General features: G+C 43.4%; 1 pseudogene; it reads left to right on the top strand.

Moving 5' to 3' along the window:
* The first annotated feature begins 651 nt into the window (after positions 1-651).
* On the top strand, positions 652-10,144 carry LOC138596249 (phosphoenolpyruvate carboxykinase [GTP], mitochondrial-like; annotated as a pseudogene).
* The last annotated feature ends 159 nt before the right edge of the window (positions 10,145-10,303 follow it).

Raw genomic sequence — 10,303 nt, 5'->3', positions numbered from 1 at the left:
GTATGATTATTCAGTGTTAATGACACACACTCAGAAAACGTTGCTCATTCACAATAAAAGCTTTATTCCTTTATTGTTGAAAGAATGATGAACCTGTCCTCAGCTAGTAGCTCACCTTCTCTGGTTTGTTGCAGCATCTTGACCTAAACCAACTGAAAGAAAGAAGATGGAATTAATAAACAGGAATAAAAGTTTACTTTCAGTGTTTTAAGAACATTGTACAGAGACCAATAAGTCATGAACATATTGTCGGAAAGTTTGTCTCACCACTCAAAGATGATGATTGTACTGCAGAGCATTACAATTCCCAGGATCTTCATTGTGACGTAGACAACAACCCCAAACTCTGGATCACCTGTAACAAGACAGCACGGTCACCTGCTGCTTAATGGAAGGTGTTATGTCTCTGAAAAATCCGTAACTTTAATTCCACCTTTAACTAAAAGTGTAAACTTGTTAATTACATTTATTGTATCACATAATGGTGCAAGAACTTTGTAAAAGTTGCTTTATAGGGTTAAACAAGCAAACAGAAGTGAAAAGAGAGCGTGTTGGATAAAGCAGATTCACTACAGTTCTACATTTACCTGCATCATTTAAATTAATCCATGATGACGTCTGATAACCGAGATCATTCATGGCCACACAGTAATGAACTCCTCCATCTGTCACAGGGAAGCTGTAAAACTCTCCTTCAGATACGATCATGCTTCCATCTTTGCTGATCTTGAACCAGATGAAGTGACTGACAGGAGGCTTTGCTCTGCTGGAGCAGGTCAGGATCACCTGCTCACCTGCTGACACCAAACCTGATGGACTGATGGACACTGAGGTGTTTTTAGGAGCATCTGAGGAAAAAGAGAGATTAACTTTATTCATTAAAAACAGCTGACATTGCATAAATCATCATGTGCTGACAGGATCCAAATACAAACTCTGGTTGTCTCACATGAAACACTGAGAGTCTTTGTCTCCTCTGCTGTCTTCGGATCTTTTCCTTCATTCACAGGATATTTGGCAGAACAGGTGATGTTGTATCCATCATATTATTATTGCAACATTCGAAAACAATGACAAATACTCTGATCACTTTGCTTTGCTTCAGTCCCCCCAACACACCTGCACCTCTGCTTTCTGCACAGCTTCTGGCCCCGCCCCCTCTTTCTGTCTGTCTCTCTGTCTGCTTTGTTGACTGTCTTCATCAGCAGTCTGTTTAATTAAGTCACAAAAGTTAAATATTTTCTCTCCCAATTCAGTTCTCACAGCACGTGAGCCGCGTGTGCACGAGGGACATTATTAATGACTTAGCGATCAAAACGATCCATCGATCGTTACCGAATGACATCTGCACCTTTTTATAAGCTTTATTAACAGTGACAATCAATGCATTTACAATAGGGACATACGGTGATACACAGTAGGAATGTTTACATTGCGCAGAACTGCATATGATTGTGTGCGGACAGAGAGCGTCCTGATGTCCTGTGACTCATGTCACTGTTTCAGTGCGCTTCCTCAACAAGGAGAGCGGGCGAACACTACCGGTGGTAACTCGGTTCAAATCGACAGTAAAAACGGTCTTGTCCAGAGAACCATCTAGCAGGGCTTTGAGGCTGAGTTTGTCATTTAAAAGACCCTTTTCTTTATCCATTTCTGCTCACATTTGTTTCTGCATGCTATCCACAACATTGCAGCTGCATCGGTTCCTGATTTCTCAAACTACGGGGCGGGCGGAGGCTCAGAATAATAGAACGCGTGTGCGTTAATCGCGCCTTAAAATAATTAGTGGCGTTAAAGGGAATGTAACCTTGACAGCCCTAAAATAAACATTTTGTTTTCCTTCAAGGTGACTGCCAGTATGGGGATCATGACGCGCATGGGCACTCCTGTCCTGAATAAACTGGCTGAAGGAACAGAGTTTGTCCGCTGTCAGCATTCTTTGGGAAGACCTTTACCACTTAAAGGTACAAAATCCAAGAGCCTGACACAAGTTGTCTGACTGCTTTGTAATGTCCAATGTTCCCTCTCTCTCTCTCTGTCTCTCTCTGGCCCTACTCTGGTTATACATTATACATCCTTTATCATCCAACCTCTCTAGCACCGTTGGTAAACTCTTGGCCCTGTAACCCAGAGAAAGTGCTGATATCTCACCTGCCGGACATGAGGCAGATCATGTCCTTCGGCAGTGGCTATGGAGGAAACTCTCTCCTGGGGAAGAAGTGCTTTGCCCTCCGCATCGCCTCCCGCATCGCCAAGGATGAGGGTTGGCTGGCTGAACACATGCTGGTGAGTGTGTGATGATGTCCTGAATGCTTGATACATAATTCTTGATGGTAAAACTTGCAAGATGTTTATTTTGTGCTCTTAAAACTTAAGGTAAATGTTTCGTGTATCTAGTGTAGACTATTGTAGTGGTCCTTCTTTTATTAGTGTTGGTCAAAAGGTTGAGTAAAAATTATAGAATGATTAATAAACATTTTTATTGCCCACTCCTTCTCTTTAGATCCTGGGTATCACTAACCCTCAGGGAGTGAAGCGTTACGTAGCAGCGGCCTTCCCTAGCGCCTGTGGTAAAACCAACTTAGCCATGATGAAACCAGCTCTGCCAGGCTGGAAGGTTGAGTGTGTAGGCGATGACATTGCATGGATGAAATTTGACAGCCAAGGTGAGAGGGAGGAGGAGAAGGTTCACACACATGGAATACTTTTTTCATCCATCGGTATCTTAGCAAATCCTAATTTGTTTGTATGATGATTCCGTCTCTGCAGGTAAACTGAGAGCCATCAACCCAGAGAACGGCTTTTTTGGCGTGGCTCCCGGCACCTCAGACAAGACCAACCCCTACGCCATGGCCACCATTGCCAAAAACACTGTGTTCACAAATGTTGGCGAGACCAGCGATGGAGGAGTGTGGTGGGAGGGCCTTGACCTCCCTGCAGCTGGGGTCACCCTCACAGACTGGCACGGCAAAACCTGGAAGAAAGGTAACATCAACCTGGCATTCCAGGCTATATAAAAACAATATAGCCTATAGACTGACAGGCAGGCACTAAACAGTAGTTTTACTGATGTGATTTCAGAGCAGGTTAGTTTTATGTTAAACTTGAAGAATTAGTCACGCTAATCCCCTTCACAACAGACTGTGAATACATCAATCTAACATAAGGAATAAAAGTAACACCCACTGAGTTTTCAGTGCCATCTACAGGTTTGCCAAAACAATGTGTTTCATTTAGTGACCTAAAGATCAGACTAAATATTATCTATGATATTTATATTTGGATGTTCATCGAATGTAAAATAACTATTGTAGTGATAGGAGTAAGTCCACAGTTTCCCATAGATGGTGTATCTCTCATCCTGGGTAACGATTTGGCTGGGGGTAAAGTTTTATTAAATCCTCAAGTAACTGCTGTTCCTCTTTCTGAACATCTCTATGATTTGGAGCAGAGTTTTCCGGAGGTGTTTACTGTTTGCGCTGTTACACGCGCAATGTCAAAAAGACAGAAGCAGGATCCAACTGATGAAGTAGGCGAGGTAGAATTAGGGGATAGTTTCATGAAGGATGACACTGAATGTTTAGCTTCTTTGCCAGTTGTTTCACCTCCTGCTCCGTCTTCTCCATCCGTTGTCACTTCCATTTCATCCATTTCCGATGAGAAACTTAGCTCTAAAGTGTGTATGTCACGGGAGCTGCTTATCGTTGAACAGAAACGTGATTCGTCACTAACTTCTTCTTTTGATGCTGTTGTCCCAGGGGATGAAGTTGAGAAAATGTCCACACGTTATTTTTTGAAAGACGATGTGCTCGTCCGTAAATGGACACCATCGCATGTGTCCACACAGGATGATTGGAGTGTTGTGACACAAATTGTAAGTCCGCAAACGTATAGACATGAGGTCCTCAAATTGGCTCACGACAATCCGCTTGCTGGCCATTTAGGGGTTAATAAAACCTATGTCCGAATCTTGCGGTGTTTTTTCTGGCCAGGACTGAAACGGGATGTGCGGCAGTATTGCAAAACATGTCATTTCTGCCAAGTTTCGGGTAAACCGAATCAGAGTATTCCTTCATATCCTCTTTATCCGATTCCAGTTGTGGGTGAGCCGTTTGAGCGCGTTCTTGTAGACTGTGTTGGTCCCTTTCCACGCACAAAAGCTGGTAATAAGTTTCTTTTGACCGTTATGTGTTCTGCAACTCGGTTTCCTGAAGCCATTCCCATGCGCAAAATCACGGCCCCTACTGTTGCAAAGGCACTGATAACATTTTTCTCTTTGTTTGGGTTACTTAAAGTAATACAAACTGATCAGGGATCCAATTTCATGTTATGTTTTAAGTTATGAAACAACTTGACATTACTCACTGCTTTCAAGTGCATATCATCCAGAGAGCCAGGGAGCTATTGAACGTTTCCACCAGACTCTAAAATCTATGCTATGCACTTATTGCCTGGAGGTTAACAAAGACTGGGACGAGGGTGTCCATCTCCTCCTCTTTGCTGCTCGTGAGGTGGTTCAGGAGTCCCTGGGCTTTAGTCCGGCAGAGTTGCTCTTTGCGCACACTGTGCGAGGCCCTCTCAAGCTCTTGCAGGAGAAATGGCTGAGTGATAGCAAACCGCAGAATTTGTTTGACTACGTTAGTAATTTTCGTTTCAAACTTCATCGCGCGTGTGAATTGGCAAAGCAAAACATGTCTGCTGCCCAAACAAAAATGAAAACATGGTTTGATAAAGACGCTAAAAGTAGAAGTTTCAGTCCTGGTGATAAAGTGTTGGTGTTGTTGCCCATTCCTGGTTCTGCGCTGCAGGCCCGTTACAGGGGCCCTTACGTAGTACAGAAAAAAGTGAGTGACCGAGACTACATAGTTTCCACTCCGGAGCGGAGACGGCAAAGCAGATTGTGCCATATAAATATGTTGAAGCCGTACCTGGACAGAGACTCTGCCCCTTTGTCTTCTGTGACTGAGGAGGGCAAAACAGTTTTGGCGCTGTCCAGTGCTGAACTTATTGACGAGGCTCAGGTAGAAGCGTTGCTGTCCAGTGCTGATCCCGCTGAGACACCGACTGCTTCAGACATTCCGGATGAGGATGTTTCTGGTCCGTCCTGTGGTGTCGTTCAAGGACGGTTAAATAATTCGGAAATGTTGTCTAAACTTGATGAGTGTTTTCTGCATTTAACTGAGTTACAGCGTGAGGATGTGGTCAGTTTAATAAAAAGTCACGTTTCATTATTTTCAGATGTTCCAACTCAGACTCATGTGCTGCAACACGATATTGATGTGGGGGATTCTCCTCCGATAAAGCAGCATGCCTATAGAGTAAATCCAGATAAGCGTCTACGTCTGCAGAAGCAAGTTGATTACATGCTTGAAAATGGCATTGCAGAGCCCAGCTCGAGTTCTTGGAGTTCACTGTGTCTTCTAGCTGGCAAATCTGATGGCTCTGATCGGTTTTGCACGGATTTTCGTAAAGTGAATGGGGTTACTAAAGCAGACTGTTTTCCTCTTCCCCGGGTTGAGGACTGCGTTGATCATGTCGGCAGTGCCAATTATGTAACAAAACTTGACCTGTTAAAAGGGTATTGGCAGGTGCCCTTGACTCCTCGGGCGAAGGAGATCTCTGTGTTTGTGACCCCTGATGCTTTCCTGCAATATTCTGTTATGCCGTTTGGCGTGCGTAATGCTCCTGCTACGTTTCAGCGTTTAGTTAATACCGTGTTGTCCGGTATTTCAGGTTGTGAAGCGTATCTTGATGATATAGTTGTGTACTCCACTTTGTGGGACGAGCATATTCGGCAGCTTCATATAGTGTTCGGCCGGCTGCGTGATGCTAATCTCACACTGAATCTGGCGAAGTGCGAATTTGGACAAGCTACGGTGACATACTTGGGTAAAGTTGTGGGCCGGGGGCATGTCAAGCCGGTAACTTCAAAGGTGGAAGCTATCCTGTCCTTCCCTGCTCCGACTTCTCGGCGTGAGCTACGCTGTTTTTTTGGGGATGGCAGGATATTACAGAAGCTTCTGTAAAAACTTTTCTGCTGTTGCGGCTCCGCTCACTGACCTGTTGAGCCCTAAGGTTCGGTTTCAGTGGTCAGACAATTGTCAGCGCGCTTTTGAATGTGTTAAGGCTTTGATGACTCACGCTCCTGTCCTTGCTGCGCCTGCGTTCGATCGTCCGTTCAAACTTGCTGTTGATGCGAGTGATGCGGGGGCGGGTGCTGTGCTCCTTCAGGAGGGGAATGATGGAGTAGAGCATCCAGTTTCGTATTTCTCCAGAAAATTTAATCGGCACCAACGCGTGTACTCTACCATTGGAAAAGAGGCGCTTGCTCTCGTATTGTCACTGAAGCATTTTGAGGTTTATGTCGGTTCTGCCAGTACGCTTACTATCATATACACTGACCATAATCCACTCGTGTTCATAAATCAGATGCGAAACACAAATACTCGATTAATGCGCTGGGCTCTTTTCTTGCAGTCCTTCAATGTGGAGGTCAGGCATATTAAGGGCCGAGATAATGTCCTGGCCGACACGTTGTCGCGCGCTTAATGAAAATGTCTACTGTGTCCACATTTATCATCTTAGGGTGGGGGTGTTACGTGTGGCCAGTTCTCTCCCTGTGTCTCTGATTCTCCATCCTCCTTCTGCCTGCTGCGCACCTGAGTGCAATGAGCGCTCAGGGAGGGGGAGGAGATATAGAGGTGCAGGGAGAGCAGAGTGAGGAGGGCAGACACACACACGCAGACAGCAACCTCGTGGTGAGGAGGGTTTTTCTTTTGTTTTTTTTATATTGTTGGGGTTTTGTTGTTTTAGTTTGGGCTGGAGATTTCCGGTAGTCTAGTTATTTCGTCTTTTGTTTTATGATGATTTTCCCAGTTTAGGTAGTTTAGGGGGAGGTGCTGGGAGCGACGGTCCATTGCGTGGCTGGCCCAGTACTTGCCCACTTTTGTTCATTTTGGCCGGGGTCTCCAGCTCCTTTTTTTTCCTTATCACTTATTTTCGTAGTGATGATTTTCTGATTCTTTATTCAATAAACAAATTAAAACCCTGTGGGTTTTCAAACATTCTTCTGTTGTGTGGCGTCCTTTTTAAATATGTTGCGGTCCTCATTGTGAGCCTTTGTTTTGTCTTATACTTATTTTGAGAGGCCGTAACATCTGTTAAAAGGAAACTCGACTCCGTGTGCCCACCCCAATTCCCGCTCAGTGTCCTATCATTGACCCCCATTGGGAGAGTGAGGAGGGCGTCCCCATCGATGCCATTATTTTCGGTGGCAGAAGGCCAGAAGGTTGGTGCTCATCTCATTCGATAAGTGTTGATAAAAGCATTTTCACATGATTTCACATTTTAAACATGTAGTTTTTAGTCATCAGTGGTGTGACTGGCAAAGAGGGAAGGAAGATTAAAAAGGTGAAGTTACCTTGATATAAAGCAACCAGAAAAGGAAGTCTACAAATATCATGTCTGAGACAGATAAAGGCAAGATATATTATAAACAATTAATTAGGGAAACGAAAAGGCAAAACATTTTTTAATAGAGGAACAGAGGAAAGATATTTTGCAAGTAGTTTCTATAAAGTTTAAGCGATATTACAGTCATGACTGCCATTTCCTTCCACTATTGTATGTTTAATTCAGACTGAAACTGAGCCATGAAATAGTGTGCACAAAACAGATCTCAGAGTAAAGCCACTGATATAAATTGAACAACAGAGGATCAAATACAAAGTATACTGTATACGGCCTTCCTCACATAACGGTTGTCATGAGTTTCTAGTTTAGTTCCGGTTTTCTTGTATTTTGGGTGTTCAATTATTATTTCTTGTTTAACCATGTCACTTTGTCTCCCTGTCATGAGTTTTCATTGTTCAATTTTGTATTTAATATATTGTGTTCTTGTCTTGATTTAGTCTTGTTTAGTTATGTAATTCATTTGTGTTTTATTGTCTAGAGATTTTCTGCATGAGTTCTACTATCACAGTCCTGAGTTTGGTTTTTAGTGTTTCCTGTTTTATTTTGTAGCCCTATGTATGTTTTGTCTTGTTTTACTTCCTGCCTTTGTGTGTTTTCCCGCCTGTTGGATTATGTGCCCTGCCCTTATTGTTTTCACCTGCTCCCTTGATTGTCTCACCTGTGTCTGATTAGCCTCACCTCCTAAGTTTATTTAGTCTTTGTGCTCCCTTGTCTCGTGTGCCAGTAAACCAGCTCCGTGCCGTCATCACTTCAGGAATTGTCAGCATTTGCTCCATGCCCGTCTTGTCAGGTTTTGTACTTTTATTTTGATACTTTGTCAAGCCCTTGGTTTTGTCAGTAGGTTTTCCTCCTTGTGAGTGATTTTCTGTTGTTCTTTAATAGTGACCTTTTTCCTCCTTGTGAGTGATTTTCTGTTGCACTTTAATAATTAAAGATTTGTTTATTTTCTACTTTTGCCTCCTGAGTCATGCATTTGGGTTCGAGTCCTTGTTCAGTTGTGACAACGGTGTTTGTGCTGACTTCTATTGAATTTCCCCTCTGGGGATCAATAAAGTACGATCTTCTCTTCTTTGAAGGGGCCGTTTCATTTTAATGGATATTCACACATTTTGTATGGGTTTCACATTTTTGGGTGTTTATTGTTCACTGTGAAAAAGTAAAAACTCCATAATTCTGTGTTTTTCCAGAATAGTTTTTATAAAGGTAGCCTCTGAAATGGGCCGTTCATAACAGCTGCAGGTTTCTACGTAGAACCTTGCTTTCACTGAAATCGACCAATCATCATTCACCTCAGGCTGCCTTCTTCACTAGCTTGTTGTCAAGTTGTTAAGATTTCAACTTCCGATACCTCCTGCCGGGCTCGTACATATAAGGCCGAATAACCGATCCTAGAGCAGCCATGTTTTCTACAACTTCGGAGTGACTGTGCAGTGCGGCCGCTTCCTCACGTGGGATCGCACACGTTGGGGAGGGGCTATGCTGTCACTCCAAATACTGTCATGGTCAAACCTTTCAATGGCAAAACGACTTGTTCGTTTCAGAAAGACGGAGAGGCTCTGAAGAATAATTAAATTAAAATATGTATATAATTTTAAAAATTAAACAAACTTATCCAATATGATTCAATTAGAATAATAGAAGATTGATGGCATAGCTAAAATATGTCCCTTTTAACATATATGTTTGAGTCATTACACCTACAATCTTTATTACATATTGACATGGGGTGTCAACACTTACAACACAAAACTAAGTGTGCAAGAAAATGATAGCATGCTTATGTTTCAGGAGTCCCTCTGGTTTACGAGTCCTTAAACTGGCAGCATGGAGTCTTTGTTGGAGCAGCAATGAGGTCGGAAGCCACAGCAGCTGCTGAGCATCAAGGTACAACCTCACACACATTATTTTCCTGTAGTCTAAATCCTTTACATATATTAGTGCTGATTTACAGATCTGAAAACAGAGACTTGATTGTTGTAGCGTTCATGGTGAATTTTTTTTGTGACTATCTTTTGTCATCACTTGTTATACATCAAACATTACTGAATTTCCCTGTTTAAGACATTTTTATGTTAATGGGGTGGTAAGGAAGTGACTATTGCTACATCTAAAGTGTTTCATATTTCCTTCAGGAAAGGTGATCATGCATGACCCCTTTGCCATGCGCCCGTTCTTCGGTTACAACTTTGGCGACTACCTCGCTCACTGGCTGAGCATGGAGAGCCGAAAGGCCCCCACTCATCTGCCCAAGATCTTCCACGTCAACTGGTTCAGAAAGGACCCTTCCACCGGCTCCTTCCTCTGGCCCGGCTTTGGCGAAAACGCCCGCGTACTGGAGTGGATCTTCAAGCGCTGCAGCCGGGAGAGGGAGGATGAGGCAGCCAAGAAGAGCATTATTGGCTGGCTGCCAGAAGATGGCGCCATCGACACTACAGGTCTCAGCAGCAATGTTGATATGGGTGCTCTGTTTGACGTGCCTGCGCCTTTCTGGCAGAAGGAGACAAAGGAGTTGAGAGCTTACTTCACTCAGCAAGTTGGAGCTGATCTGCCAGCTCAGGTGGAGGCTGAGCTGAAGGCACTGGAGGACAGAGTGCACAATTAAAAACCTACTGACAGGAAGTCCATCAAAAAACAGGGAGGAAGTCTTTAGTAAAACAGGATTCAGATTATTTGGGCGCAATCAGTCACTGGCTGAGTTCACATACACTGAGAATTTAGACCTGAACCCGGTTAGTTAGAAAACTGTTTGGGGTTTATTCATAAAAACTGGGATTCTTAATTGTTAATAATTCAGAAAAGCAAGAAAGATGTTATTTCTCTTTGCATGAAA

The sequence above is a fragment of the Semicossyphus pulcher genome, unplaced genomic scaffold (genome assembly GCF_022749685.1).
Source record: "Semicossyphus pulcher isolate SPU_LCO1_2020_fin unplaced genomic scaffold, fSemPul1.0.p SCAF_18, whole genome shotgun sequence".
Classification (NCBI taxonomy): domain Eukaryota; kingdom Metazoa; phylum Chordata; class Actinopteri; order Labriformes; family Labridae; genus Semicossyphus; species Semicossyphus pulcher.
The sequence above is the reverse complement of the archived record's forward strand: the minus strand, read 5'-3'. Positions and strand labels throughout refer to the sequence as shown.